The sequence below is a fragment of the Ranitomeya variabilis genome, chromosome 4 (assembly GCF_051348905.1).
Source record: "Ranitomeya variabilis isolate aRanVar5 chromosome 4, aRanVar5.hap1, whole genome shotgun sequence".
NCBI classification, from domain to species: Eukaryota; Metazoa; Chordata; class Amphibia; order Anura; family Dendrobatidae; genus Ranitomeya; species Ranitomeya variabilis.
In genome coordinates this window covers 265,223,851-265,230,365 of record NC_135235.1, presented here as the reverse complement: position 1 = coordinate 265,230,365, position 6,515 = coordinate 265,223,851, and positions in this window count along the sequence as shown.

Below are 6,515 nucleotides of genomic sequence, written 5' to 3'. Positions count from 1 at the left end.
TTCTGCTAGGCACCCTGACCATGAACCCGTCTCCAATTGTCACTCTGTTCTTTTGGTCACTTATTTTGCTCTTTCCGCTAGGATCTCGCTATCTCTCAGCTTGGTCTCCTCTTACAGTTTGGACACCCTTGTCATGCGGCACTGATCACATTAGACCTTAGGTCTTCTTTCTGTGCACACTGGGCCCTTTCCTACCTCCTAACAGGAAACTACCTCTATCCCTTCAGCTTGCCCCTCCTACTCTGGGCTAGTCCCAACCATTAACTCTTACTTTTCCGCTGTCAAAAATACATATTTAAAGGAAACCTCTTAGTAGGATTGTGCTGAGTAACCTACAGACACTGTTAGGTTGGCACCATTAAACTGATTAAAATGATACCTTGGTCGATTAAATCCATCTTGTGGTTGTTTAATCTTTATTTTCAGTTTTTAGTTAATGATATGCTCGTGCTTCAGGGTGGGGCTATGGGGGTCTTCATGTGGTGCTCTGATTAGCTATTCATCAGTATGACTTCTGACAGGTCACTGATTCCCCCCCCCCCCCGCACTGACCTGCCCCCTAGTTTACATAATGAATATATATATATATATATATAAGAAGGTAAAATTGGAACAGCACAACCGCTCACCAGTGGGTGCCAAGCCTCCCGGGTCGAGTCGTCCACCTCTCCACCCAAAACTTTTATACAAAAGAGCAAAAAGAAGGCAGCACTCCAGTCACTTCTCAAGGTGAAAAAAGGGTTTATTCAGCCCACATATTCTGTGCAACGTTTCGGCTCACACTGAGCCTTTTTCAAGCAGTGAATGGTGCTACCAGCAGTGATTTTATAGCATAATCTACAATCATTTGCATAATTGGTCATAAAACATTATTCCATATATAAATTTTGTATTGTGTACATATATACAATTTTTTGCATTATCTGTGTCTATACTAAAGTGCATTGTGCTAATGTGCAAACGTGTTTGTGTGCTTTCACATGTCTATCTTTGATCTGGTGCATATTTCCATTAAATTTTTTACATCTCAATCATATACATAAATGGTTTAAGCTGATTATACTTTAAGCTAATTATATTTCTTTTCTTACCCTGCCGCACTGAGCTCACCACATGTAGAGGACTAACCGCTGTTATCGGCGTTCTCCTATTCCTATTGCGCATGTCATAGCGTCATAGCATGCATCATAGTGATCTGGCCAATCCCAGTCCTCCTACGGACATTTATATTGGCGCATGCGCACTCGGCCTCCATCTGTGCCGCAGCGCCATCTTAGATGTGGTATATTATATTATTTATGTTTCAATCCAAGAATATGGGAACATCTACTAGTACTTATTGCGTTTTATATCTTATAGACATTATGTGGCTACTAAACTTAATTTGTACTCTGGCACAGCAGACGACACCTTGCTCAGGCTGTCTCCACTTGCCAATGTCCCTGAGACTAGCTCCACGGTCTATTACGGCCATCGAGCATCGTCAGAGGATACATAAAAGCACTTTTACTCTGCCAAATGTCTATATATAAAGGACTACCACAACTATATTCAAGTTTACAATGCATTTTCTTTATTAGATCAATATAAGGCTATACTCCTGATCACCAGACATGGCAAGAAAATATAACGAAATATAAAAAAGAATAATAATATGTAAATAAAGTGAGAAAACATTAATAAAAGGAACTTAGCATAAAAAATAAATTTTGGTCTCCATGTGGTATTGCTTCGAATGCTGCAAGGCAAGCTGCACCATATATCTCCATAGACATGATAACGCATCTAGGGAAAATACACAGTAAAATAAGTTAAAATTGGAATGACATTAACAAGGTCTAATTTCCACAATACATTCCAAATATTAAACTAGGAGTCCATACACATTCCGATTCCTAGGCATACTCTATCACGGCTAGTACATATTTGGGTTGATTTTAAATTCCACATTAAGTCCCTTCGGTTTGAGGGTATTCAATTCGTAAATCCACCTTAGTTCTTGTTTTTTAAGGAGGGATATTCTATCCCCTCCTCTCCTCTGCATAGGCACCCTATCTATTATCCTGAATTTGAGATCTTTTTCCATATGTCCCAGTTCTGTGAAGTGTTTCGAAACCGGGAGATCTAGTCGCTTTTTTCTAATAGAATGTCGGTGGTTATTAATGCGTACTTTAAGCTCGCATGTCGTTTCCCCTATGTACCACAATTTGCAGGGACATTCCAGTAGGTAAATTACGTAGTCAGAACTGCATGTTAGGAAGTGTTTTATTGTATATATTTTACTCGTATCCGGATGTATAAAAGTGGAGCCTTTCAACATATAAGAACAGTTCACACACGACAAGCATGGGAAACATCCTTTCTGAGTTATCCCAGTGATTGTGGTTTGACATTTGTTTCTAAACGGGCCAATATCAGCTTTGACCACATGGTCTTTAACATTTCTACCTCTACGGTAAGAAAACAGTGGGGGCTCCCCAAACTCCTTAATATTGGGTAAGCAATTCCCCAACATTTTCCAGTGTTTTCTAATCACTTCTGCTATTCTATCACTTTCTTCTGTATATGTCATTACGCATGGTATTCTCTTAGAAAAATTTTTTGTATTTTGTCTATCCCCCCGTAACAGTTCCTTTCTATCCTTATTACGGACCACGTTTTTCACTCTACTGAGTATTTCTTGTGGATAACCTCTCCTCAAAAATTTTTTAACTAGGGTATCCATAACTCCATCAATTTCTTGATTATCATTAACAATTCGACGTACCCTTAGTAGTTGGCTCAATGGTATTGATCTAACCATACTACGTGGGTGCTGGCTATCATGCGTTAATAGGTTGTTTCTATCAGTTTCTTTCACATACAATGTGGTTGTGAGTTTCCCGTTAATTTGTCTAATCAAGACATCCAAGAACTGTAAATCAGTCCTTGAATGAATTAACGTAAATTTGATGGTTTCATCGATTGTATTAAGGTATTGGTGAAACTCTTCAAGCTCTCTTTCAGTGCCCCTCCATAGGAGGAAGACATCGTCTATGTATCTCCACCACACCAACACATGTCGGAAGTGGTGGGACACATAGACAAGGTCCCCCTCCAGGGCACTCATGACCAGGTTTGCGTACGCAGGGGCCATATTGGCCCCAATCGCTGTACCGCGTTTTTGCGCATAAAAGATATCACCAAATAAGAAATAGCTTCGTTTGAGAATAATTTCCAGCAGTCTTATCACAAATTTTTTCCCCATATTCGAGATCTCAATGGTCTCTAATTGCCTTTCCACAGCTTTTATACCTGAAGTGTGTCGAATTGAGGTGTAGAGGGAAACGACGTCAAACGACGCCATTATCACCTCCCCACCCAATTCGACCGACTCCAATTTGTTCAAAAATTCTGTGGTATCTTTAATGTATGAAGTGGATTTTTTGGCTATGGGGTTAAGAATTTTATCTAAAAATGTACCTACCCTACTGAACACTGAATCTACCCCTGCCACTATTGGTCGGCCTGGTGGGTCGACCAGTGATTTGTGAATCTTCGGGGTTGTATATAATACTGGGGTAATGGGGAATTCCAAATATAGATAATCCATCAGATCCTGATCAATTATACCGTTTACCAACGCTTCTTTTAAACAATTTTTTATCTCCCCCATTATATTAAATTTAGGGTCCCCATCCAAGTTCTCATATACATTCGAGTCATCGAGTTGTCTATTAATTTCTGCAATGTATTTTGACTTGTCCATGATGACGACAGCACCACCCTTATCTGCGGGTTTGATTATGATGTCGTCATCATGGACAAGTTCCTGTAACGCCCCATATTCCGCCTTTGTTATATTGGGTCGTTTAAATTTTTTTGGAGCCCCATCTTTAATTTCTTCAATGTCCCTTTTCACTGCTTTTTCAAATGCATCTATAATAGTTGAATTAGTAGGTGGCACAAAATCACTTTTTTGTCTCAATTCAAGACTCCTGGAATTAAACTCACTACTTCTTATAATGCTTGTTGTATTCTTATCTTGGAACCTTTCTCTAAGTTTAATTGATCTGAAAAATCTTTCCATATCCACCCGCAACTCAAACCACTTTGTATGTGTACATGGAGCAAATGATAGGCCCCTACTAAAGACAGAAATCTGTGGGGGGGTTAGTACCTTGGTAGATATGTTAATTACTAATTCTGATCCTTTTTCTTGGCCGTTGCTTGCCGTTGTGGCTGCGACCTGTTCTTTTCTTGTTTTCTTTTGGTACCTGTGGTGGCGTTTACCTCCTCTTCTCTTGTGCTTGATTGTCCTTCCATTGTTTTGTCCTGCTCTATAGGAAATAATATCATTGTTAATCAATGGCAATTTATTATTTCTTTTATCATTATCCATACAACCACCTTTCTTTTTCCAAATTGGTTTGTTATTCTCTTTCTGCCATGTGTATATTTGTCCACTCTCATAATCTTCTAGATCTCTGTTCCACTTCCTCCTTTTAATTTCTTCCAAATCATTCCGTAACTTAACACTGTCTTTATCCACTTTATCTTTGAATATGTTCCACTCCTCCACTGTTAGCAATGCCTGTATCTTGCATCCATATTCACCAATACTTATTTGTAACTTCTTAGTTTCAACTTGTAAAAAATCAATATTTAATAGCATAGTGTCCATTGCATACTTGTTTGATGTCATGATGAAACGGGAACAAAATGCCGCATTACCTTGAAATAAATTGGGTCGTATGTTTGACCTCAACCCCCTAGGGATCTTACCCTCCTTATAATATTGCCCCAAAGTCATCATATGTAGCTGTAAATTCGTCAGTCTCTTAACATCACTTTCATACTTGCGTTTTAGTTCAACTACGGAGGGTGTTTTCAAGAAACTAGCTTCTCCATTAATGCCCCCAAGTATGCGTTCCTCCTCCTCAGATGTGTAATTAAAGACTCCTAGTTCCATGGTATTTTTATCCGTGGAACACAAAAATTGGCTTGTAAAATAAACAAATATATTGTAGATTATGCAAAAATTATTCTTCATCTTGTGCAAACATTTCCAGACAAAAATTAGAAGGTAAAATTGGAACAGCACAACCGCTCACCAGTGGGTGCCAAGCCTCCCGGGTCGAGTCGTCCACCTCTCCACCCAAAACTTACGCCGATAACAGCGGTTAGTCCTCTACATGTGGTGAGCTCAGTGCGGCAGGGTAAGAAAAGAAATATAATTAGCTTAAAGTATAATCAGCTTAAACCATTTATGTATATGATTGAGATGTAAAAAATTTAATGGAAATATGCACCAGATCAAAGATAGACATGTGAAAGCACACAAACACGTTTGCACATTAGCACAATGCACTTTAGTATAGACACAGATAATGCAAAAAATTGTATATATGTACACAATACAAAATTTATATATGGAATAATGTTTTATGACCAATTATGCAAATGATTGTAGATTATGCTATAAAATCACTGCTGGTAGCACCATTCACTGCTTGAAAAAGGCTCAGTGTGAGCCGAAACGTTGCACAGAATATGTGGGCTGAATAAACCCTTTTTTCACCTTGAGAAGTGACTGGAGTGCTGCCTTCTTTTTGCTCTTTTATATATATATATATATATATATATATATATATATATATATATATATACAGTACAGACCAAAAGTTTGGACACACCTTCTCATTTAAAGATTTGTCTGTATTTTCATGACTGAAAATTGTACATTCACACTGAAGGCATCAAAACTATGAATTAACACATGTGGAATTATATACTTAACAAAAAACTGAAACAACTGAAAATACAGTTAGGTCCATATATATTTGGACAGAGACAACATTTTTCTCATTTTGGTTATAGACATTACCACAATTTAATTTTAAACAAAACAATTCAGATGCAGTTGAAGTTCAGGCTTTTAGCTTTCATTTGAGGGTATCCATATTAAAATTGGATGAAGAGTTTAGGAGTTTCAGCTCCTTAACCTGTGCCACCCTGTTTTTTAAATTTACAATTTTCATAGTCAAACTTTTGGTCTGTACTGTGTATATGTGTGTGTATATATATATATATATATATATATATATATATATAAAGAAAAAAATCACCTGCAGCAGGCAGGTGCTGGCGACAGCGCCTGCGCTGCAGCATGATCGCGGTGTGATCCATCTTTTATATCATGCTATATATAAATTCATCACAAACAAAATGTCTGAAAATGGTGCTGCCTGCGCAGTTGTCAGCGATCCGATAGCTGCTACTGTGCAGGCGCTAAGGGTGCCATCTTGCTAGAGAAAAAAAAGTCCCTCCTCCAAGATGGTGCCACCAAGATAACTGTCTTATCAATTTTACTACACGCGGAACAGCATAAAAAAACCCCATAAAACTATTTCTGAATTGCTGGCTTTTGTTCATTCTGCTTCCCAAAAATCAGAATAGAAAGCAATCAAAAAATGTCATGTGCCCCAAAATGATAACAATAAAAATGTCAACTCTTCCCACAAAAAAACAAGTGC